The sequence below is a fragment of the Prunus avium genome, chromosome 7 (assembly GCF_965620075.1).
Source record: "Prunus avium chromosome 7, drPruAviu1.hap1.1, whole genome shotgun sequence".
Lineage (NCBI taxonomy): Eukaryota > Viridiplantae > Streptophyta > Magnoliopsida > Rosales > Rosaceae > Prunus > Prunus avium.
The window spans coordinates 6,495,379-6,521,014 of record NC_142290.1 but is presented as its reverse complement, the minus strand read 5'-3'; the positions used below and the strand labels follow the sequence as shown (position 1 = coordinate 6,521,014).

Below are 25,636 nucleotides of genomic sequence, written 5' to 3'. Positions count from 1 at the left end.
GAAGTGTAAAAGAAATGAAACAACACAAGAAAACTAAAGAAAAACACAAACAGCACTTTTTATCACCCTTTTATCACCTATGAACAGTGCTAAAGCGACCGGTCGTGAGGCAAAAGCGACCGGTCGTTTTTGGGCAGAGTCGAAACTCAAATTTTGATGTGAAAAGCGACCGGTCGTCAGGTAAAAGCGACCGGTCGTTTTTGGGCAGATTCGTTTTCTCTGTTTTTCAGTTTCGACCTCTGTCCAATGTTTTGCCTATAACTTTCCAACCGTTTATCCAAATTTCACGTTCTTTATACGGTTGGATTCAGCACAGAAAATGCAAGAACACAGCGTGGACCAAAAGTCCAAAACAATTACAGAAAGAAATAAAATTCAGTAACAAAGACACATAACGTGTCAAACACGCAACTCACACACACATTGGGGGGGGGGGGGGGGTTTGATTTGTTTGAAGTGACCTATTTCTATTGCATGAAAGTAAATGGACTTTAAAATTGAATAAGAAAGGCAGAGATGAATTATCAAAGAGTGGAATCAAATTGTAAAAAACACTAGGGTTTCGGAATCCACCCTAAACAATTCTACCCAAGTTCATGAATACTCAAGTGATGAACTCTAAACGTGTTGTTGAAGATGTTCGCAATCAAGACCAGTACGAGTGGCTCAAGACGCATTGATTCTCTCTAATGTACGTAAAGTGCAGTACGAGTGCTACAATACTTGTGCCTTCCCTATAATCGAATCTAGGTGTGCTTAGTACTTTGATTCAATTACAAGAAAAACCCATTAAGTTCAAAGAGAATATGAACATCACAAGAACCCTAATAGCATGGTGTTTACATTAGGTATTCAAGAAACCAATTCACATGGATGATTCTTACTTCATCCATTTATTGCTTAGGATAACATGAAGATACACATAATCCCAACAATCTCAAGAAGCATGCTTTCAAAGGTGATCAATCAAAGAAGAACATACATCAAGGATAGATTAATTTGGTGAATTGGAATTCATCAACAATATCTAGAAATTCATACACTCAAGCATCAAAACAATAAGGTAATCATGTTTAGGGCTTCAACCTAAGCCCTAGCTATGGAGTTTAGTTCCTCATAATCATTTCAAACACAAATTCGAAATATAACTAGAAAGAGTTTACAGATTTGGAAATGATGAAAGCTTGAAGTCTTCAATGGTGGAAGTCTTCAATGGTGGAAGTCTTCCCTCTTCTTCCTGCGGCTGCACCTCCTTCTCCTTCCTTAGCTTTTAGCTCTCTAATCTGCTCCTCAATTGTGGAATGATGGAATGACTTCCTTTTCCACGTTCAAGAGCCTCTCCAATATCAGATTGCACTTCCTTTTGCTTCCCTCTCTCCTCCTTTCCAGCTTTACTTTTAGTATTCTAATGCAAAGTCTTCACCCATTGTCTTCTTGTCCCCTTGCAAATGATGAAGCCTTGTCCTCACAAAGATGCCAAATGCTTCAGAAAATATCTCATCTACTAAGGTAAATTCTTGTTACCAAGTGTTATGGTAACAAGAATAATCAAGATGACACAATGGGGGGTAAAAGCTGGCCAATTCCGGATTTCCAGAGCTGTGGTAACATGCTGGATTGGTTGGATAGGCAATACTTGTCCAATGGAGCTCAAATTTGGATATGTTGTAGTTAACATCCATTGGAACAAGTCTCATGAAGATCATGACCTCATCCGAGTACCAGAGCATGTTGATCCCAGGCCAAGAAGTTGACCTACGAAAATGAACAAAAACAAAGTTTATAACCAATAATGCACTTTTAGCTCATTTTCATTCCAACCAAGGTAAAATCTAACAAAACACAAAAAGGAAGTAAAAAGCTATAAAATGTCAAGAACTAACTCAAAATAGTGGGTGAATAACATGAAAAATCATGTGTAAAAATGAACCGAACAAACTTCCCAAACTTATCTTTTGCTAGTCCTCGAGCAAAACAGAAATTAAAACACGACTCGAAACAAATCTTTCCGAACACTTTCCGAAGAGAGAGCGACTCATGCAAATGACTCAAAAGTTTTCACAAGAAAAACTCAGTTTAGACATTAGTCACAAGGCGGCAAAGTTCAGAACACAACATGCTCAAGTGTAGTAGTGTGATGGCCAAATGAAACTCATTCTCCAATTTCAGTTTTCACACAACTTCAAAAATCATACCAAGCACAAATGTAACTTCAAATCTCACCAAAGTTGTCCTCTCACAAATGAATCACTCGGAAGAGGGTTATGATCGGTTCATAATTGTATATTATTTCTTACCCTTCTAGCTTATGATTTGGTTATGTTTTTGAGTTAAACTTGTGCTTTTAATCCTTTTTGTGTTTATCTTTCAGTTAATTGAGCTTTAGGTAACAATGATGGCTTTGGAGAACATAATTCATGCAATTCAAGCATGTTAAGGCCTAATTTGGATGAATTGATGAAGAGCTTAAAGACAAATTCATTATGGCTACAGCCCCCTGCCAGTCCAGTTCCGTAGGTCATATTGCAAGCTTTGTTTCAGCAACCTACATAGCTCGGATGAGGCCACATTCTTCATGAAAGTTGCTCCAATTGGTGTGTACTATAACATATCCAAAATGCATCCCCATTGGATAAATCTGGAGTCCGTTACCTAGCAAACACAGAACCATGCTCAGGATGGATCTTATCAGCGCGGAAAATGAGTTAGCAATTTGTTTCGGCCTTAACTTCTTCCTCCGACCTTGGATTGGCCCAAATAACATATGGCTGGAAAGAAGACATTCTGAACTTCAATTTAGAGTGCTTAAAGTCCTAATTTGATTAAGAGAAGCCCAAGTTGTAAGCCCTTGAAGTTGCTGGTCATGCTGACCTCAGCATGTGCTGGTTGGATGCTTGGTCATGGTGAGCTAGGTATGAGCTATCATTTCTGGTTGGAAGCTTGGTCATGGTGACATGAAGATGAGCTAGGGCTGCTGGTGGGATCTATTGGTGAAGTGCATCAACCAATTCAAGATTTTCTAATACAAGTGCATCACCCAATTTAGATTTTCTAATACAAGTGCATCAACCATTTCAGATTTTATAAAACAAGTGTTGTATGCATTAGCCATATTGAATTCAGATTTTCACTTCCCCTAGGCCTATAAATAGGGAAGTTCTCTAAGCTTGTAAACACACCCCAAGGGGGGGAGCTCTCAAACACTTCTCTAGAGCTCCCTTCCCTTCTCTCCCTCAAATTCTCTTAGTTTTCCTTTCTAGTTCTCAATTCTAGCTTTCTTTAATGTTTTCTTAGTTGTAATTTATTTTTCTTGTAATGTACATTCTTTCTTAAGTATTCAAGTTGAATTAGTTTCCAAGTTTCAATTATGGTTTTTGTTCTTATTCATTATGCTTATAAGTTAATATGCTAGTTTGAATGATTGATCACCATTTAGGCTTGCATGTTAGCTATCTTGGTTTGAATTAAGAGTATACACCATGCTTTAATTCGAATTGAACTATGAATAGGAAGAGTATGTATGGACATTCGACAACAGGGATTAGATACATGCTTGGTTGTTTAAATTGTTCTTCTATGCTTAATGGGTTCCTAATGCTTAATTTTAGGTTAGACAACAAATGATCAAATTAGGGAATTAGGAACACAAGGTTATGACCACACACCATGGCTTAATCATACTTTAGCTAGAATCAATCCATTAATCTAAATTGAACTTGGGAACTTATTTGCTTGAGTTACTTATTTCTTTCTTCCTTGTTTTATGTTATTTGTTTTTGTTTCTATTTTGTGTAGGGAAACTAAATTGGATCATTCAATCACCAATCCTCGTGGGATCGACCTCGCACTTACATATGCTATACTACCGAACGGCTCGTGCACTTGCGAGTATCACAAGTTGAGGATGCAACTGAATCCATTTTGGTGCAGCTGTATCTACGCAACAAGTTTTTGGCGCCGTTGCTTTGAAGCATGGAATTGGACATGTGTTGATTTTTCCTTTTCATTTTTAGTTTTTTTTTTATATTTCGTAATCCTTTAATTCTGTTTCAAGTTTTTTGTGTTCGTTTTAGCAATTTATGATAGCTTAATAAAAATGGAGAGAGATGGCAACCTCAATCATAAGAATGGGGAGTGTGGAGCAGTGGGAGAAGTCGCGACCTCCAAATGCATCATGCTCGACCTAATCGCTTCAAGGGGGAGTATTCCAATCCTTTCTCTTTAGTTGTTTTGTTATTACTTCAGTAATTTTAATTTTCTATTTCTTTTATTAAAAAAAAATTAAAAAAGATTTTTTATATTAGCTGACTCGTGGTAACTCCAGTGAGCGTGTCCGTCAATACAGTGTCTAGGAGTTCTTTAGGCGACACCTTCGGTGTCTAAGAAGTTTGGGTTTTAAGTGGGACCTTTGTGACCCCTCCAACCTTCCCGGATCCCCTGGCTGTGTTTTCTGAGGCCCTTAACTGGTCATCCATGAGTTGCTTGTATATTTGTGTGTTTTTTTTTCAAAAAAAAAAAAAAAAAAAAAAAAAAATTAAAAAATTAAAAAATTAAAAAGTTTAAAAAAAAATTGAAATTTGAGTTTTTATTTAATTTTCCTTGTAAATTGCAATTTGGAACTTCTTTGTTGTTTTTTTTTTCTTTGTGTGGTCAGTTAGTTGTAAATAATAATAAATTAAAAAAAAAAATCAATTTGGAAGTTCTTTGTTTTCTTTTATGTTCTTTTTTTTGTTTTGTTAGGTTAGTTTATTTATTTACGTGGTGTGGTTAGTTAGTTTATTTCTGAGTGTTAAAAACACATTTTTATTTCATTTCAAACATTACAAACAAAGAAAAAAAAAAGTAAAACAAAAAAAAAACAAAAAACAAAAAAAACATTCAAGTAAATTAAAAATAAAAACAACTTCTTCATCTTCATCTTCATCTTCATGGCATGCCTCTATTGTCTCTTACTTGCAGAATCTGCAGCAGCTCCACATGGTCCTCATTTTTTCTCTGCAGTGCTTCCACGTGCTGATTGGCACAGTAGAGCCGCTTCTGCAAGTCCGCCACCATAGCCTTCAAGGAAGTTATTTCCTCGCTCATCGCGGCACACTCCCGTGTTCTCGCCAGCAATCGCATACCCAAATTGGTAGCCGAGACCGCATGGAGAACAGTTAAATTATTGGACTCCTCCACCGCTGCTTTGTCAGACCTCTGTGCCACATGCAGATGATCTGTCGGTGTGAGCTTGCAGCCAATCATGCCTCCAAGCAGCGCTGCTCTGTTCGGCATTGCCTCAGAAAAGTTCGGTATTACCTCAGCAAAGTTTGAGGCCGTACCGTGATGATATGTGGAGTTTGGGAAGACATGGTTTTGAGGAGCCCTTATCTGCGCATTCGGTGGCGCAAGGGACAGTTCAAGGCTAAGATCATCAAGGTGGGTGCATGAGGATGCCATTGTTTTGTTTTTGGATTTTTTGATGTTTTCTCTAAATTTGCAGGAAGAAATGTGGGGTGCTCTTCTACTTCACCGAGATGAGTTTAAATAGACTTATGCAGATGAGGGAGCCGAAAGCACTTCGGATCTCGAGGGTGCTATCCTGTGCTCTTTTCTCTCGGATCCCTTCATTTCTGGCGCAAATTGCGAGCACGTTTTTTTTTTAAAAGGGAGCATGTCTACACTTTCACTTACTTTTGCCTCCCTGTTTTCTGATGTTTGTGTTTTTGCTTTTTCAGTTTTTATTTTATTTTATTTTATTTTCAATTATTTTCTTCTTGTTTGACTGGTTTCTTAATAATGTAGTTGGAAGAAGAGACAAAATTAAAGATGCGTCTTGGACACCTGGTGCAAGAATCCCAACTCTTCTTTTAAATTATTGTTTGAATTGCGTGTTTATTTCAGTTTATTTATTTATTTATTTATTTTGTTTTTTATTTAATTAGGTAGTATAATTTAAAACTCATAGGATATTCTTTGAAGGAGCTAAATTTTTGGTAACTCCAGTGAGCAACCGCAGTCTATACAGTGTCTAGGAGTTCTTTAAGGCGACACCTTCGGTGTCTAAGAAGTTAGGGTTTTAAGCGGGACCATTGTGACCCCTCCAACCTTCCCGGAACCCCTGGCTGTGTTTTCTGAGGCCCTTAACTGGTCATCCTTAAGTTTTTCTCTTAAAAGAAGAAGCAGTTATTTGTGTATTTACTTAACTAAAAATAAAAAATTAAAAAAAAAAAAATCTTGTTTGGGTCTTCGTGTTTTTGTTTGATTGTCGTTCTTTACATTTAGGGTCAATCGTTTCTTTGAGATAGCTAACGTTTTTATTTCCCAATTAAAGAAAAAAAAAAAAAACACACATACACTTTAAAATTAAATAAAAACTGAAATTATTTCTTCTTGGCCTTCGGTGTCTCGACCATAGGAGCTTTGAGTTTGGCCCTCTGGCTGTCCTCTTCCGGGGCTTCACGCACAGCCTCTTGGGGCTCATCACTTGAGCTCCCAAAGATCGCAATCTTAGCTTGAGCGTAACTACTCTCGCGATCTGCTTGCTTGCGTTTACCCGGTCGGTCTAGGTCCTCCAGTTGCTTTCTCATGTCGCGAGAGTACAACTCTACCATCTTTGATAGATTTTTATTCTCGTCTCGCAATACTTCTAGCTGGTGTCGATTCACCTCCACAATCCTTGACCTCTCCTTTTTCAAGCTTTTTATAGCACTCTGACAGTCTTCAACCAAACTTCGCTCCACCGCCAACTGAGCTTTAAGCACCTCTACCTCATGGGACTTCGCAAGTAGGCGATGACCCAAACTTGCGACACATGCTGTACTCTGCACGCTCAGTGCCAGGGCATCACTCGTGACCCGGTTGTCATCCCTTGTCCCGAACACACGTATATCTTTGGGAGTCACTAAATTTCTGCAAACTCCAATGGCAACATCGTTGTCCAGGAGTATTGAGTCATTGACAGTCACAGGCCCCCGTGCGGAGGCAAAGTAGGGCATCCATACTGGTGCTACTGCTTGGCCTCGTGTCTGAGTCGGTGGAGCTAGGTTGAGATCTAACGAAAAGGGGTAGGAAGAAGCCATTTGATTTCTCACTTTTTTTTTTCTTTTTCTTGCTTCTTTTCTCTTTTGTGTTTCTGAGTTTGTGTGTTTTTTGTTTTTTGTTTTTTTCCCTTCTTTTTCCTTCTTATAGATGTAGTCTTTGACAAACAAACCCTAGCCGTTGCAGCGTCTAAGCGTTTTCTGAATATCCAGCGTTCCTCGAGTCCCACAACCTTCTCACTTTCCAACCGTTTCCAACACATTTGTCACGACTTGCTTTGTCTGAACGGATGCGTTCAGCAAAGTTGTCGCGCCTTTCCATGAGCCCGTAATTTTCGCTTGTGGATCTGCGGCACCTCTATGCGTCGACACGTGGCTCCTGCTTTCTGCCCGTGACTATCCATGAAACGACATCAGGGACCACATTCCCTCTTTTTAGAAATCCCACTTTGCGCTCATAATTCACGTTTTATCTTTTTAAGAAAAAAATTAAATTTAAACGTGTGGGCTTCAGATTTCATGTTGGGTCGGGTTTTACCGTTGTTGGGTTAATTTCATTTTGGGTTGGGCTTTCAATTGTTTGGGTTTCAGTTTGTGTAAGACTATCTGTTAGGGCTTACTGTTTTGAGTGTTTTACTGTTTCGTGTTTTATTTATTTATTTATTTTATTTTATTTTATTTGATTGTTTGTTTTGTAATTTTTATTTTGTAATTGTTTTATTTTATTTTTGTATGTTTTGTGATTTTTATTTGCTTTAATACCCTTCATTTGTTGTTATGACATTGGTTGTGGCTAATTTTTAAACATTGAGGACAATGTTCATTTCTAGGTTTGGGGGTATTGGAGTTTAGCATGTAAATTTGATTTTTTTCCTTAATTTAATTTAATTTTTTTACTTGTTTTTATTTTTATTTTATTTTGTTTGAGTCTTGCTTTTATTTTTATTTTGATTTTATTCACTTTCCGAACACATTTGATGAGATTGTGATAAATGTTTGCATGACTTAAATGAAAATTGGATTTCATTTTATTTTAGTGTTTTTTTTCTTTATTAAAAAAAAAAAAAAAATTTTAAAAAAAAAAATTTTAATTTGGCATTGTTCTAACATGATATGCTTGAAACCTTCTTTAAACTTGCCATTTGTTTCATAATTTTCCAATTAAAGGATTTGCATGATCTAAAGAATTGTATGAAGCATAAATTAGACTTATATAACCATATAAAGTGAGCTTTTGAGCCTTGTACTTCAATTCATGAGTGTTATATACATACTCTTATTTTCTTGTCATCAAAGATGTTGTTTGATCTCATTATTCATTGATTTGGTTGAACACTTAAAAGTCATTCATTCTTATGCAATTTGATTTCATGACATTTAAGAAGTGATATTAAGGCCCTCTTTGGATCGTTTGTGCCTTTCAAGCTAACCTTATGCATGCTTAAGCATGATTTTCCATTGTTAACCATTTTGAGCCTACATGTAAACCTTTTCTTTCATTTACCAATTTTATTTCCTCGCCTTAGCCCGAAAAACAAATATTTACCTTTCTAAGGAACTCATGAGCTTTAATTGGGATGTGTTTTTCATACTAAGTTTGGGAATGGGTGTTACATTTCGAAGAAAAAAAAAAATCACACAATTGGTGAAAGAAAAGAGAAAATTTAAGTGATGGTTGATTGAAATTTCATTTTTGAGCCTTCAAAATAAATTGGTGTTTGTTCAATTAAAGGAAAGGAGTATCAATCAATGTAAATGAAGGTATAAGGAGTTTTGATCAGGTAAAAGAAAAAAATCTAATCGTGATGATTCGAAGTCTTGTAAACAATTATTTTATGCTCTTGCATTGCGAGTTCCTTGGACTTTGTATTATCCATATCCTTCATTTCTTACTCACCTTACACCCTTGGCCCCATTACAACCCATGTTAAAGACCTAAATTGATCTTAAATGTCATGTGGTTGAATTGCATTCATTTTTCTACTTTTAAGTGTTTGACATCCTTCTTGAGATCATATTAATGCAAGTTCTTCATATTTCTATTGCGAGTTAAGTCCCTTATGGTTTAACTCTATTCTCATGTTTATAACTGAGTGTGCATTATAGCCCTCTTCTGAGTGATTCATTTGTGAGAGGACAACTTTGGTGAGATTTGAAGTTGAACTTATGCTTTGTATGATTTTTGAAATTGTGTGAAAACTAAGATTGGGGAATTTGTTGCATTTGGCTATCACACTACTACACTTTGAGCATATTGTGTTTAGAACTTTGCCGCTTTGTAAATAATGTCTAAAAATTGAGCTTTTATTGTTAAAACGTTTAAGTCATGTGCATGAGTCATTTCTCTTCAGAAAATGTTCGGAAAAATTGTTTTAAGTTCTTTGTGTTTTTGTGTTTGTTTTTGTTTTTGGTTTTGCTTAAGGACTAACAATCTTTAAGTTTTCTAATTACTTTGTTTTACAGAGTCAGTAAAACGTTTGTGGGTATCGTATCTGTTAAACCCTCAGGAGACACAACTCCTCCTACTAGGGATGCCTAGAGGTTTAAAGGCTTGTTGCATATGCTAAATGCAATCGAGTTACCTACGAAAGTGGTTTAGTTAACTTCTAGTTTTGTTTTTAACTTTGTTTTGTGTTGTTTTGCTCGAGGACTAGCAAAATCTAGGTTTGGGGGTATTTGATCGGTTCATAATTGTATATTATTTCTTACCCTTCTAGCTTATGATTTGGTTATGTTTTTGAGTTAAACTTGTGCTTTTAATCCTTTTTGTGTTTATCTTTCAGTTAATTGAGCTTTAGGTAACAATGATGGCTTTGGAGAACATAATTCATGCAATTCAAGCATGTTAAGGCCTAATTTGGATGAATTGATGAAGAGCTTAAAGACAAATTCATTATGGCTACAGCCCCCTGCCAGTCCAGTTCCGTAGGTCATATTGCAAGCTTTGTTTCAGCAACCTACATAGCTCGGATGAGGCCACATTCTTCATGAAAGTTGCTCCAATTGGTGTGTACTATAACATATCCAAAATTCATCCCCATTGGATAAATCTGGAGTCCGTTACCTAGCAAACACAGAACCATGCTCAGGATGGATCTTATCAGCGCGGAAAATGAGTTAGCAATTTGTTTCGGCCTTAACTTCTTCCTCCGACCTTGGATTGGCCCAAATAACATATGGCCGGAAAGAAGACATTCTGAACTTCAATTTAGAGTGCTTAAAGTCCTAATTTGATTAAGAGAAGCCCAAGTTGTAAGCCCTTGAAGTTGCTGGTCATGCTGACCTCAGCATGTGCTGGTTGGATGCTTGGTCATGGTGAGCTAGGTATGAGCTATCATTTCTGGTTGGAAGCTTGGTCATGGTGACATGAAGATGAGCTAGGGCTGCTGGTGGGATCTATTGGTGAAGTGCATCAACCAATTCAAGATTTTCTAATACAAGTGCATCACCCAATTTAGATTTTCTAATACAAGTGCATCAACCATTTCAGATTTTATAAAACAAGTGTTGTATGCATTAGCCATATTGAATTCAGATTTTCACTTCCCCTAGGCCTATAAATAGGGAAGTTCTCTAAGCTTGTAAACACACCCCAAGGGGGGGAGCTCTCAAACACTTCTCTAGAGCTCCCTTCCCTTCTCTCCCTCAAATTCTCTTAGTTTTCCTTTCTAGTTCTCAATTCTAGCTTTCTTTAATGTTTTCTTAGTTGTAATTTATTTTTCTTGTAATGTACATTCTTTCTTAAGTATTCAAGTTGAATTAGTTTCCAAGTTTCAATTATGGTTTTTGTTCTTATTCATTATGCTTATAAGTTAATATGCTAGTTTGAATGATTGATCACCATTTAGGCTTGCATGTTAGCTATCTTGGTTTGAATTAAGAGTATACACCATGCTTTAATTCGAATTGAACTATGAATAGGAAGAGTATGTATGGACATTCGACAACAGGGATTAGATACATGCTTGGTTGTTTAAATTGTTCTTCTATGCTTAATGGGTTCCTAATGCTTAATTTTAGGTTAGACAACAAATGATCAAATTAGGGAATTAGGAACACAAGGTTATGACCACACACCATGGCTTAATCATACTTTAGCTAGAATCAATCCATTAATCTAAATTGAACTTGGGAACTTATTTGCTTGAGTTACTTATTTCTTTCTTCCTTGTTTTATGTTATTTGTTTTTGTTTCTATTTTGTGTAGGGAAACTAAATTGGATCATTCAATCACCAATCCTCGTGGGATCGACCTCGCACTTACATATGCTATACTACCGAACGGCTCGTGCACTTGCGAGTATCACAAGTTGAGGATGCAACTGAATCCATTTTGGTGCAGCTGTATCTACGCAACAGGTTACAATGCATCACTCAATAGTAAATATGAGAATAGAGTTAAACCATAAGGGACTTAACTCAAAATTAGCAAGATGAAAAACATGCATGAATATGATCTCAAGAAGGATGCTAAACACTTAAAAGCTGAAAAATGTGTGCAAATCAACTACATGACATTTAGGATCAATTTAGGTCTTTATTATAGGTTGTAATGGGGCTAAGGGTGCAAGGTGAGTAAGAAATGAAGGATATGGATACAACAAAGTCCAAGGAACTCACAATGTAAGAGCATATAATTGTTGACTAAAAGACTTTGAAACATCACGCTTGAGATTTTCACTCATTTTTTGGTGATCAAATAGACCACAAAGCCTTATACCTCCACTAATTATGATTCACACTCCTTCCTTCCATTCGAACAACCAAGAAACATGGAATTGAATTTGAAACCAATGCCACTTAACCACAATTTTTCTCTTTTCTTTCACCCTTTGAGTGAAGTACTCTTTTTTTTTTTTTTTTTTTTTTTTTTTTTTGTATATATATATATATATATATACATATGTATATATATATATATATATATATATATATATATATATTTTTGAATGTAATAACCCTTCCCAAACTTAGCATGAAAAACACATCTAAATTAAAGCTCATGAGTTCCTTAGAAAGGTAAATTCTTGTTTTTCAGGCTAAGGCTAGAAGTAAAAATTGGTTACTTGAAAGAAAAGGCATACATATAGGCTCAAGGTGGTTAACAATGGAAAATCATGCTTAAGCATGCATATGGTTAGCTTGAAAGGCACAAACGGTCCAAAGAGGGCCTTAATATCATTTCTCAAATGTCATGTAATCAAATTGCACAAGAATGAGTGACTTTTAAGTGCTCAACCAAATCAATGAATAATGAGATCAAACAACAACTCAGATGACAAGAAAAGTAGAATATGTGTATAACACTCATGAATTGAAGCACAAGGCTCAAAGCTCACATTATATGGTTATACAAGTCTAATTCATGCTTGATACAATTCTTTGGATCATGCAAGTCCCTCAACTGGAGAATTATGAAACAAATGGCAAGTGCATAGAGGGTTTCAAACATATCATGCTAGAACGATGCCATTTAGTGAATAACAAATTATTATTTTTTTTTAAAGCATTTTCAATCAAGTCATTTAAACATTCATCACAATCTCATCATATATGTCCGGAAAGTGACTTAAGAACAAAAAAGACTCAAAACAGAAAAGAAAACAAAATAACAGAAAGTAAGAATTTAAGTGAAACGAAAAAGACTTGCTATCCCTTCCCAAACTTAGAACAAACATTGTCCTCAATGTTAAAGAATTCAGGCATCAACAACGTTATAACAAGAATTAAAGGGCATAAAGCAAGTAAATTCAAGAACAAACACGAAAAACAACTACAACACGGTTGCAAAGACAAAAACAAAAACGAAACCAAACAGAAACAAATAAAACAGTAAGCCCCAACAACAGTCTTACACATGCAGAAATCCAACCGAATGAAACGCACAAACCAAATGAAAGCCCAACCCAAACGAAAGCCCAAAAGCGAAGAAAGTAAATAAAACAAAGAAACCAAGTCAGAAGCACAAAGAGCGAGGACTCAGTAAAATAGAAAAAGTGGGCCCTGAAGTCTCGACACCTGTGAGTCACGGGATACAAAGTGAGAGACGTGTCGACAAGCAGAGGTCCCTCTCACGTCCCAAAGCCAGAATTATTGCCTTCATAGGAAGGCGTGACGACTTTTGTTTCTCAAAAACGCTGAAAGGCGGAACTGTAATTAAAGGGGTTGGGGACCAGGTGAGGTGACCTAAGGGGATAGGCCGTAAGGGCCGCGCAAAACGCAGAAGCGCAGTGGCTAGGGTTACGTAAAAACTAACTCTATAAAAGAAGAAGAGAAAGAGTTGGGGGAAAAACATACAAACGCAGAAACACACAACAGAGAAAAGAAAGAACAAAAGAAAAGAAAGTTCAAATGGCTTCTTCCTACCCATTCTCGCTAGACCTCAACCTAGCTCCACCAACTCAGACTCGGGGCCAAGCAGTGGCACCAGTGTGGATGCCCTACTTTGCCTCTGCACGGGGGCACGTGACAGTGAATGACTCGATACTGCTGGACAACGATGTTGCCCTTGGAGTTGCTAGAAATCTAGTGACTCCCAAGGATATACGGGTGCTGGGATCAAGGGATGACAACAGGGTCGTGAGCGATGCTCTGGCACTAAGCGTGCAAAGCACCGCAACAGTCGCAAGTGTGGGTCATCGCCTACTTGCGAAGTCCCATGAGGTGGAGGTGCTAAGAGGTCAGTTGGCGGCGGAGCGAAGTATGGTGGAAGAATGCCAGAGTATTATTAAAAGCTTAAAAAGGGAAAGGGCAAGGATAGTGGAGGTGAATCGACACCAGCTGGAGGCGTTGCGGGAAGAGAACAAAAATCTCTCAAAGATGGTAAGTGTTTACGCCCATGACATGAGAAAGCAGCTGGAGGACCTGGACCAACCGGGTAAACGCAAGAAAACAGATCGCGAAAGTAGGTACGCTCAAGCTAAGAGTGCGATCTTTGGGAGCTCGAGTGATGAGCCCCAAGAGGCTGTGCGTGAAGCCCCGGAAGAGGATAGCCATAGGGCTAAACTCAAAGGTCCAATGGCTGAGACACCGAGCACTGTGAAAGAATAATTTCTAATGTAATAGTGGTGTGCCTGGTTGTCTTTGCCCTTTCCGTGTATTTTATTTTATTTTATTTTAAAATTTAAATTTCTCGTTTCCGGAAATAAAAAGAAAAGAAAGTTGCAAAAGACAAAGAAGAAAAACAAAACGCACTTCCCCAAACCGGAATAAAAGGAATGCGACAAACGAAAAAGACACAAATCACACTTCCCCAACTGAAATAAAACAAAAACGACAAACTGAAAAGAAATCAAAACATAATGCACCAGAAAACAGGGAGGAAAAGAAAGCAAAGCGAAAGTAGAAATGCTTCCCCTTTTAACCGGACGCAACCGCAAATTGCGCAGGAAATGCAAAGTGGTGTCGGCTCCCTTATGAGCATATGGCTATTTAAACCACTTCTCGGTTGAAAGAAGGAGCATCCTGCATTTCAACCTGCAAACTCAAGAAAAACCATCAAAAAGCCCAGACAGAAAAATCAATGGCATCCCCAGATATGCTTGTTGATGACCTTAACCTTGAGTTGTCCCTTGCACCACCAAATGCCCAGATACGGGCTCCTCCAAACCCTATCTTCCCAAACTCCTCATACCATCATGGCTCGGCCTCAAACTTCTCTGAGGTGGTGCCGCGTAGGGCAGTATTGCCGGAGGGCATGACTGTCAGCAGACTGACAGTTGCAGATCATCTGCATGTGGCGCAGAGGTCTGACCAGATGGCAGTGGACGAGTCCCACAATCTAACCGTGCTCAATGCGGTCTCGGCCACAAATTTGGGCATGCGCCTACTGGCGAGAACACGAGAGTGCGGGGCACTGAGTGAGGAGGTGGCGGCCCTGAAAGCTCTGGTGGCGGACCTGCAGAAGCGGCTCTACAGCGCCAACCAGCATGTAGAGATGCTGCAGAAAAGGAACGAAGATCATGTAGAGCTGCTGCAGATTCTACAAGCAAGAACAGACAGAGGCAATTAGCAGAAGCCTCTGGGGGCGCAGAATGCAACAATGAACATGTGATTAGGAATTTACTGTACGCATTTTCACTAGTATGTATGTAATCACATGTTATGAAATAGAAGAAGCATTCACGCCCAATTCTGATTGTGCATTAATGAATTGAAAACACTTCCCAAACTTATAATATGCCACAATTATACCAAATAAAAAATAAAAAATTAACCACAATGCCAGAATATTAACCACAATTATGCACAAATATGCCACAATTGAAAAGAAAAACAAGTTAGAAACAAGAAAAAGTAATAAGAAAAACAATTAGAGTTAGAAAATCAAAGAGAAAGAACAAGAAAAAAAAACGAAACTTTACCTTGGTTGGCTTGGTACCCTAACTGCAAATCTCTCAAGAATTGATGAAATACTTGAGGGAAAAATGTGAGAAGAGACAAGAGGGAAAAGAAGAAAAACAGAGGCGGTTGTAGAAAAAAAATAAAATAAAAAATAAAAATCGCAACGAGCGACCGGTCGCAAGTGCAAAGCGACCGGTCGTTCTGAAACAGATTCAAAATAAGAGAATTGCGCGAAGAGCGACCGGTCGCAAGTAAAAAGCGACCGGTCGTTTTTACACAGATTCAATTTTTTCAAAATACCAAATGAGCGACCGGTCGCAAGGCAAAAGCGACTGGTCGTGTTTACACAGATTCAATTTTTTAAAAATACCAAATGAGCGACCGGTCGCAAGGCAAAAGCGACCGGTCGTTTTTACACATATTCAATTTTTCAGCAATTCGCACAGAGCGGCCGGTCGCGATGGAAGAACGACCGGTCGTTTTTTTTTTTTTTTTTTTTTCATTATAAACTTTATTAAGGACTTACCCTCCCAACTCAGTTTTTCACCACAACAGGTACATCAATGAAGTGGAGCACTTCATCATCAGCATACCATGGGTCAGAAATTTGCAATGCAAAAAGTTGCTCATCAGGAAAGGATGGTTGTATCCTGAATAGCCATCCAAGAAGCAGTAGTAACTGTGACCTGCAAGACGTTCAAGCATTTGGTCAATAAATGGTAATGGAAAATGATCTTTTCGGGTGGCGGTATTTAATTTTCTATAATCAATACAAACACGTCATCCCGTTTTGACACGAGAAGGAATAAGTTCATTTTCCTCATTTCTTACAACAGTTATTCCTGACTTTTTAGGAACCACTTGGACCGGGCTTACCCACTTGCTATCGGAAATAGGATAAATTATACCCACATCCAATAGCTTCAGAATTTCTTTTCGGACTACCTCTGTCATGATTGGATTTAACCTGCGTTGAGCATCCTTTGTGGGTTTGGAATCAATTTCCAGTAAAATTCTATGCATGCATCTTGTTGGGCTTATTCCCTTGATGTCCGCAATACTCCAACCAATTGCTCCCTTGTGTTCTCTTAACACTTGCATCAACTTCTGTTCATTTTCCACATTGAGATTGCTAGCAATAATCACGGGCAATGTCTCTGTTTCACCTAAATACACATACTTCAAGTGGGATGGCAATGGTTTGAGCTCTAACTCGGGTGCCCTGTCAAGAGAAGGAACAAGCTTTTCAGTATTGACTGGCAAAGGTATAAAATTTGGAGTGTACTTACGTGGTATGGCTGGACATGCATCAAGGAATTTCACAGCCTCAAGTAACTCATCGTCAACAATTTCAGCAACTTGAGGATTTTGTATCAACACCTTTTCTAATGAATATGTACCATGAGTACTATTAAATGTATTTTGCACAATATGACACAATGAATCAATACGAAAACATTCATGTTCATCATTGGGGAGTTTGAAGGCATCATATACTTTGAACTTTATTGTTTCCCCTTGAACTGTCATTGTCAATATTCCTTGTCGAACATTGATCACAGTATCTGCAGTGGCCATGAAAGGGCGGCCAAGAATCAATGGAAGATCCGCACCCGGAATAGGAGCTTCTTCCATTTCTAGCACCAAAAAGTCAGCTGGTAAAATGAGATCATTTACTTTCACAAGTACATCTTCCAAAATTCCTCTTGGATATCTCACTGATCGGTCCGCCAAATGAATGCTGACAGAAGTTGGTTTAAGATCACCTAAGTTAAGGGCTTCAAAAACAGAATAAGGCATCAGATTAATTGAAGCACCTAAATCAAGTAAAGCTTTGTCAAACAATTTATCTCCAATAATGCAAGGAATTGTAGAACTTCCTGGATCTTTTAATTTGGGAGGGAGCTTCCTTTGCAAAACAGCAGAAGCTTCTTCCGTTAGTGCAACCGTTTCATGATCTTGGAATCTCCTCTTGTTGGTGCAAAGGTCCTTCAAAAACTTTGCATAACTCGGAATTTGCTTGATTGCATCCAAGAGAGGAATATTGACTTGCACTTTTCTGAAGGTTTCCAATATTTCCTTGGCTTGTTGAATTTTTTTGGAACTCATAAGCCTGTGCGGAAAAGGAGCACGTAAGATTTCTTCCTCAGTAGGTTCACGACTTACCTTCTCCTTTCTTGCCCTTCTTGCAAGTTCATGCTTTGGGATCCACTCGGATGAAGAAGCTGCTTGCTTATCTTTCTCTTTGTTGCTTTCATCCTTTTCTTTAGGCTCAGCCACTTGTTCAACCTGCATGTCATCAACATTTTGAATCAAATCTTTAGAACCATCAATTTCACCAATTACCTTACCAGTTCTCAAGGTAACTGCTTGAACATGCTCCTGCCCAGTTGGATTAATCACTGGTTGGCTAGGCATCATACCAGGTTCCCTTTGACTCAAAGCTGTAGCAATTTGTCCCACTTGAGTTTCTAGATTGGCAATGGCCTTATCCGTTTTCTGCATGTGGGTGTCATTCCTCTGCATGTAGCTTTTTGTCTCAGTGATGAAACTATCTGTGTTTCTAGCCATGGAAGCAACAAGTTCTTCCAAAGATTTTCCTGTAGATTGTGGTTGAGGTGGTGGTTGTGGTGGATTGTAGTAGTGCATTTGACCATGAGGTGGACAAGTATTATGTTGTTGGCCTTGAGGTGGTTGAGTTGGCCCTTGTTGAACATTCGAATTGTCACTCCACCTGAAATTTGGATGATTTCTCCACCCCGGATTGTATGTTTGTGAGAAAGGATCATTCTTAGGCCACTGATTTCTCTGAAATGAGCCCACTGCATTTGCTTCCTCATGTGCCAAGGGACAATCCTCAGTGTCATGACCAATTGTGGAGCAAAATGCACAAACCTTGGATGATCCCGGTGCCAATTTCTTCACCATGTTGGTTAGGTTTGCAATCTGAGCTTCCATACTAGAAAGGGTACTTACATCATAGGATTCCCCTTTTCTGGCTGGTTTTTGCCTTGAATTATATTGTCGAGCATTTGCAGCAATAAGATCAAATATTTCTCGCACTTGTGTTGGAGTCTTGGTCATTATAGTTCATCCGGCAGCTGCATTCACATTATTTTGATCCGCTTCAAAAAGTCCTTCATAGAAGTGTTGCATTAGAAGCCAAGCTTGTACATTATGATGCGGACAAATGATTAGAAGTTTCTTGAAACGGTCCCAATAATCCTGGAAGCTTTCTCCCGGCCTTTGCAGAATTCCTGTAATCTGACTTCGGAGTTCATTTGTCCTTTGTGCTGGGAAAAAATGTTGCAAGAACTTTGTAGCAAGATCCGTCCACGTTGTGATGGAATTTGGAGGTAGATAGTGAAGCCATTCCTTTGCTGTATCCTTCAAACTAAATGAGAAAAGTCTCATTCTTATCTCATCACTACTCATGCCTTCGATCTTTATTGTGGAACACACTTCCTCAAAGTCTAGGATATGTGCATTAGGATTTTCTCCAGGATTTCCCAAGAACTTAGGCAATATGTGTATCATGCCCGATCTCAACTCAAAGTTTTCCAAAGTGGATGTGGGATATACTATGCAAGATGGTTGTCCAGTTGTTGGCGGAGAAGAGTATTCTTGCATAGTAAGTTCCACAATTCCAGCTGCGGCTGCCATTGGTGACGGTGGAGGTGACTCGACTTTTGGTGAGCTTGGTGATGATGAAAACGGTGAGAATGACAAAGGCAATGGAGTAGACACAGCTAGTTGGATGTTCCTTTCTCTCAAAGCTTGAGCTTGGATATCTTCTATTGTGCAATCTAATGAAATATCCAAATTCAAAAGGGACATAAACAGAGTGTTCCTGCAATAAGAAGAAACAAAAAAGACTCAAATAAAATGAAACGACAAACAAAGAAAAATGAAAATAAAATTAAGTACTCTAAATATACTCAAACAAAACAAATAAGCAACCGTGCCAGTTCCCCGGCAACGGCGCCAAAAATTGTTGCATTCCTAAAAGGACACAAATTAATGTGCAAACAACCAATTAAAAATACCCGCAAGTGCACGAATCTATCGAAGTATAGATTATGTAAGTACGGGGTCGATCCCACGAAGAACTTGTCGGTTTCCTATAAGTTCTAATTCGAGTACAAAGAGAACACTTAATTAACACACCACAAATGCACAAATGAAGGAGGGAAACTAGAAATGAGTAAAGAAGTGTAAAAGAAATGAAACAACACAAGAAAACTAAAGAAAAACACAAACATCACTTTTTATCACCCTTTTATCACCTATGAACAGTGCTAAAGCGACCGGTCGTTTTTGGGCAGAGTCGAAACTCAAATTTTGATGTGAAAAGCAACCGGTCGTCAGGTAAAAGCGACCGGTCGTTTTTGGGCAGATTCGTTTTCTCTGTTTTTCAGTTTCGACCTCTGTCCAATGTTTTGCCTATAACTTTCCAACCGTTTATCCAAATTTCACGTTCTTTATACGGTTGGATTCAGCACAGAAAATGCAAGAACACAACGCGGACCAAAAGTCCAAAACAATTACAGAAAGAAATAAAATTCAGTAACAAAGACACGTAACGTGTCAAACACGCAACTCACACACACATTGGGGGGGGGGGGGGTTTGATTTGTTTGAAGTGACCTATTTCTATTGCATGAAAGTAAATGGACTTTAAAATTGAATAAGAAAGGCAGAGATGAATTATCAAAGAGTGGAATCAAATTGTAACAAACACTAGGGTTTCGGAATCCACCCTAAACAATTCTACCCAAGTTCATGAATACTCAAGTGATGAACTCTAAACGTGTTGTTGAAGATGTTCGCAATTAAGACCAGTACGAGTAGCTCAAGACGCATTGATTCTCTCTAATGTACGTAAAGTGCAGTACGAGTGCTACAATACTTGTGCCTTCCCTATAATCGAATCTAGGTGTGCTTAGTACTTTGATTCAATTACAAGAAAAACCCATTAAGTTCAAAGAGAATATGAACATCACAAGAACCCTAATAGCATGGTGTTTACATTAGGTATTCAAGAAACCAATTCACATGGATGATTCTTACTTCATCCATTTATTGCTTAGGATAACATGAAGATACACATAATCCCAACAATCTCAAGAAGCATGCTTTCAAAGGTGATCAATCAAAGAAGAACATACATCAAGGATAGATTAATTTGGTGAATTGGAATTCATCAACAATATCTTGAAATTCATACACTCAAGCATCAAAACAATAAGGTAATCATGTTTAGGGCTTCAACCTAAGCCCTAGCTATGGATTTTAGTTCCTCATAATCATTTCAAACACAAATTCGAAATATAACTAGAAAGAGTTTACAGATTGGAAATGATGAAAGCTTGAAGTCTTCAATGGTGGAAGTCTTCCCTCTTCTTCCTGCGGCTGCACCTCCTTCTCCTTCCTTAGCTTTTAGCTCTCTAATCTGCTCCTTAATAGTGGAATGATGGAATGACTTCCTTTTCCACGTTCAAGAGCCTCTCCAATATCAGATTGCACTTCCTTTTGCTTCCCTCTCTCCTCCTTTCCAGCTTTACTTTTAGTATTCTAATGCAAAGTCTTCACCCATTGTCTTCTTGTCCCCTTGCAAATGATGAAGCCTTGTCCTCACAAAGATGCCAAATGATTCAGAAAATATCTCATCTACTAAGGTAAATTCTTGTTACCAAGTGTTATGGTAACAAGAATAATCAAGATGACACAATGGGGGGTAAAAGCTGGCCAATTCCGGATTTCCAGAGCTGTGGTAACATGCTGGATTGGTTGGATAGGCAATACTTGTCCAATGGAGCTCAAATTTGGATATGTTGTAGTTAACATCCATTGGAACAAGTCTCATGAAGATCATGACCTCATCCGAGCACCAGAGCATGTTGATCCCAGGCCAAGAAGTTGACCTACGAAAATGAACAAAAACAAAGTTTATAACCAATAATGCACTTTTAGCTCATTTTCATTCCAACCAAGGTAAAATCTAACAAAACACAAAAAAGAAGTAAAAAGCTATAAAATGTCAAGAACTAACTCAAAATAGTGGGTGAATAACATGAAAAATCATGTGTAAAAATGAACCGAACACTGTGATGGTTGAAACAGCACGGGATTGGACAGGCATCTGCAAAACCAAAATTGTGGATTAGAAAAAGGCAGAAATAAAAGAAAAATTCATGACATGGTGAATACTTACAGCTGCGAGAACAGGCTTCAAAGGGCTAATAACCACTGCCACGGCTCCTGCAGCTCCGGGCACTTCCACCTGAAAAGAATAAGATGTAAAAAGAAAACAAGAACAGGATAAAGCGCGAAGGATGGACAGAAATAAAAGGACAAAGACTTACCATGGCTTCAGAAACAGTAGTAGTTAATTCTGCTTCAGATTCTGGGGTTGCAACATGAAGCTCCACCTGCTCCACAGGCCCCGAGGCAGATGGTTCTGCCAGGCCTGCAACCAGAAGTCCTGCCGGTTCCACAGGTTCCAATACTGCCAAAGCCTCTATCTGCTCCTCAGACCCCAGCATTGCCTGTTCTGCGTGAGCTGCGACAGGAGGATCAGCCTGTTCTACGGGCTCAAATACAGGTGGATTGGTTGAAACTCCCGCAGAAGCTGCTGCCTGTTCCACTGGTTCTGAAACAGAACCCTCTGGCTGCTCCTCAGAGGCTGGAGCTGTAGTGGATTGTTCAGCCTCTGTGTCTTCAAAAGCGGCCAGTTCCGAGCTAGTCAGTTCTATCCTAGGCATGGCGCGCTGTTGCTGCGCCAAGGCAATGCTCTCTGCTATGACCTCAGCCGGGATCTCCTCCTAAACAGACAAACAAAATTAGGAATTGAAAACAAAAAGAAAAAAAACAGAAAGAGCATATTTTTGAGTGGCCAGAATTCAGTCTCACCTCTTCGTCGAAATCTTTTCCTTTCTTTTTTGAAGGGGCTTCCGCTGTTGTTTCTTGCTGCTTCTCCTGATCAACAGCCTCAAAAGCTTCTCGCAGCTCATCATCCGTTCCAGAGGCCTCATCCGGATTGGCAGCAAACTCCTCTGTCTCATCAGAATCAATCTCACGCCTCTTCCTAAGTCTTTTAGACCTAGTGAGAGGAGGAGGAGGGAGACTTTTAGCTGCACAGAACAAGCAAGAGTCAGAAGAGCAAACAGGACAGAACAGGCCGAAGGAAATGAAATCTGAATGCAAGAACCATACCAGAGGTCTCAGGTTGGGCCACATTGCCCCGGGCAGGAGTACTTTCCTTTCTTTTCTTTCCAGCAGTGGAGGCAGCCTCAGCAGGTGGCGGTTCTGTTAGGTTTTCATCATCGTCATCACCAGAAAGGGGCTCCAAATCACCAGCAGCAATGACAGAACTAACTGCACAAGAGAAATATGAAGTCAGAACTAAATTATGCAAAGTAAAATGGAAGGAACAGGGTAAATCAAAGCTTACCAAACATTGCTCCAGCCTGACACGTTTGTCCCCCAATGATTTTCTTCATGGAAGGATCTGATACAGGCAGAATAGATTTGTCAGACAAATATAGATAACGGAACAAGAAAATACAGACAGAATGATGAATCTACCTTCTATGATTTGATTGTTGAGGTCCTGGATGGTCTGAACTGTGAAACTTCTGGCTGCTGCCTCTCCAAACACATTTCCACAGGCCCAGCCCTCAAAAAGCACCTTGACTGCAGCAGCCGAAGCAGGCATCCCTCGAAACCTGGCCTTCCACCAAGCATCAGAATTGGAGGAACTGGATGAATTTGGCTCCCAGGATGGGTAGAGACCATCTAGACTATTTTTTATCTTGTTCACTGCGCACCGTGCATCCTTGTGCACCTCCAAATTATCCAAGTCCCTCCAGGAACTGGCTCGATTGCAGCTCCTGTAGTATTTGAAAGGGATAACCTGGGGACAGCCAAGCTGTCTTGCACAGAAGTTAGGATGGTATACTTCCGCCCCTAGATGATAACTTGGAGGCCTTCCGCCTCCATGAGGCAGATCTCTTAACAGGGTCACACTCAGGAATATCTCCCTGAATTCTGTCCGCGCAATTTCATCTTCCGGCTCCTTTTCAAAAAGTCGATATCCAGGTCGGAACCAAGGATACGTCCTTCTAATCACCACTTGCCACTGAGCTGCTGATTTCTTGCTACAATGACTGAACCACATCAGGTACTCTTCAATAGAGCGCTTGGGCACTTCTGCTGACATCAGAGGAAGAGCCAGAACCTGGTTTTCAGGCAGAACTAGATCAGGAAATCTAAACTCTGGAAAATATACCTGCAGCCAGACTTGGATCATCCAAAATGAACCAGGAGCAGATAAATTCAGAGGACTCTCCATTGTGGCAGTATGCAAATTCTTGAAAAGATGGGCCAGAACCGACGGCCCAAGACCAACATCAGTATGGTTGTGCAAGGCTTCTGCCAAATGCCTGTACTCAAGCAGAACAGCAGAGGAACGGTTGGGGAATACAAATCTGTTCAGCCAGTACAGAAGGAATAGCATATGCTGCTGATCCTTGTCCTTCTCCACACTGAATTTTCTCAAATAATTAGAGAATGAACAGTTCTGGTTGATAGTAGCAGGGGAGATGGTGAAGGGTTTTGCTAGTTTCTCCTGGTTCTTCCTTCGATGATAGTCACCAACAGCATCAGCAGGTCTCCCATGAGGCCTGAACCCAAAGATTTGAGCCATGTCCAGCAGGGCTGGCGCCATCGGACCCACACGGAAATCAAATGTATTGCTGGCAGAATTCCAGAAACACAGAGCAGCAGCAAGCAGGTTCTCATCCCGATTAATGGACTGTTTAGACTGAAGGATTGCATCATAAATTCCTGCCCGCTTCCAGTGAGCTCCAAACTTGGGAAGAAGTTTGTCAATCCAGTCCGCCCACTTCACAGGACTATTCCTCACTTCACTGGACGGAAACGAACGGCTCAAATTCTTGCTGACCTAAGAATAAGAGGATAAGGCAGAGTTCCCTTGGTAACACAGAGGTGCTTCGGCATCCTTCTTGATTAACTCTGCTATCTCAGCTGGGACAGAACCAAACCAGCGAGGTCCCAAAGTCAGAGTACTGTCGAACAAATGAAGGACGTTTTCGTCCAATTTTTTCAGAACAAAAGGATGAAGTCTGCTTCGAACTTCCATGGCGTGAGCATCGATTCCAGTCCCGGTAATGTAGTCTGGAGGAACCGAGGAGGAAGCACTGTGGGCACGAGTCCTTGGAGAAGACATTTTCTGGGCTTACAGGCTAGGAACGGAAAAGGGTTTAAGGATTGAACAGAGCAAAGGGAAAGGATTCTGACAAAAACCGAGAAAATTGAACTCTGAGAAAGCTAGGTTTTGAGATGAACAGGAACTGGAAATTTCAAATTTCTTTTAAGGGACTCAAAATCGTGGGAAAGGAAAGACAAGACGCCACCTGAAAGCTGATAATGATGAGCTAGTGACCAGCTAGTAACTGACCAATTTCCCACGAAGTCTAGGTAGGTGGACGTGGCAGACAGGGGACGTTTTAAACTGGCGCGCACAAATTAAATAGCCGAAAACATTAAATCTGAAAACCGTTTGATAAACGGTTCAGATTTAATGGGGGCATTGTTTGGGCCCAAATTTAGCACGCCGAAAACAAAAGCCCACACCATCTCCTAGGCCGCTTGTATCAGACGACCTCAGGCCCATCAGCACGACCCAGCCCATTAAACGAGTGGACAGGCCAAGAACACCTGGCCCAAAACGATTAAGAGGCCTGGGAACAGTAGAAATCAGAAAGCAACTTGGGCCTTGGAAGAACTAGAATGGGGCTCAAAACGCAAACTAAACCCAGCTGATCTTTTAAAAAACAAACCCACGTGATCCCTGACTAAGAAAAGTCAACAAAATCGGCTGAAATCAAGATTGAACAGGAGCAGGTATGAAGGAAGAACGTTTCTGAAAAACTCTGTTGCCAGGAGACCAAGCCCCGTTTTGTTTATTCGGAAGATATCCTTCTGCACCAAAGAAGGCGCCATTTTCAAAGGATAAGCACACACTGTTTCTATGAAAAGGAGATAAAGCGGGAACAGGGAGTTGTTCAAAAACTGGGAACTTGCCATCACAAGCTTCAGACTCTTGCAAAAGCAGTTGAAATGGAAGAACAGTATGGGATCCCATCAAAACGCAGGGAAATGATCACTTCAAGAAACTAATTGATAAGTGCTCGCATGCCAGAAAATGGATAGAACCCCTGTTTGTTTTAAATTAAAAATTAAAAAGATCT

General features: G+C 39.5%; 1 non-coding gene across 1 annotated transcript; it reads left to right on the top strand.

Annotated features, from left to right (window-relative positions):
• Positions 1–18,534: 18,534 nt before the first annotated feature.
• Positions 18,535–18,641, top strand: LOC148292906 (small nucleolar RNA R71). Its single transcript, XR_015825970.1, has one exon. It is a non-coding gene; the product is annotated as a small nucleolar RNA R71 (small nucleolar RNA).
• Positions 18,642–25,636: the final 6,995 nt, after the last annotated feature.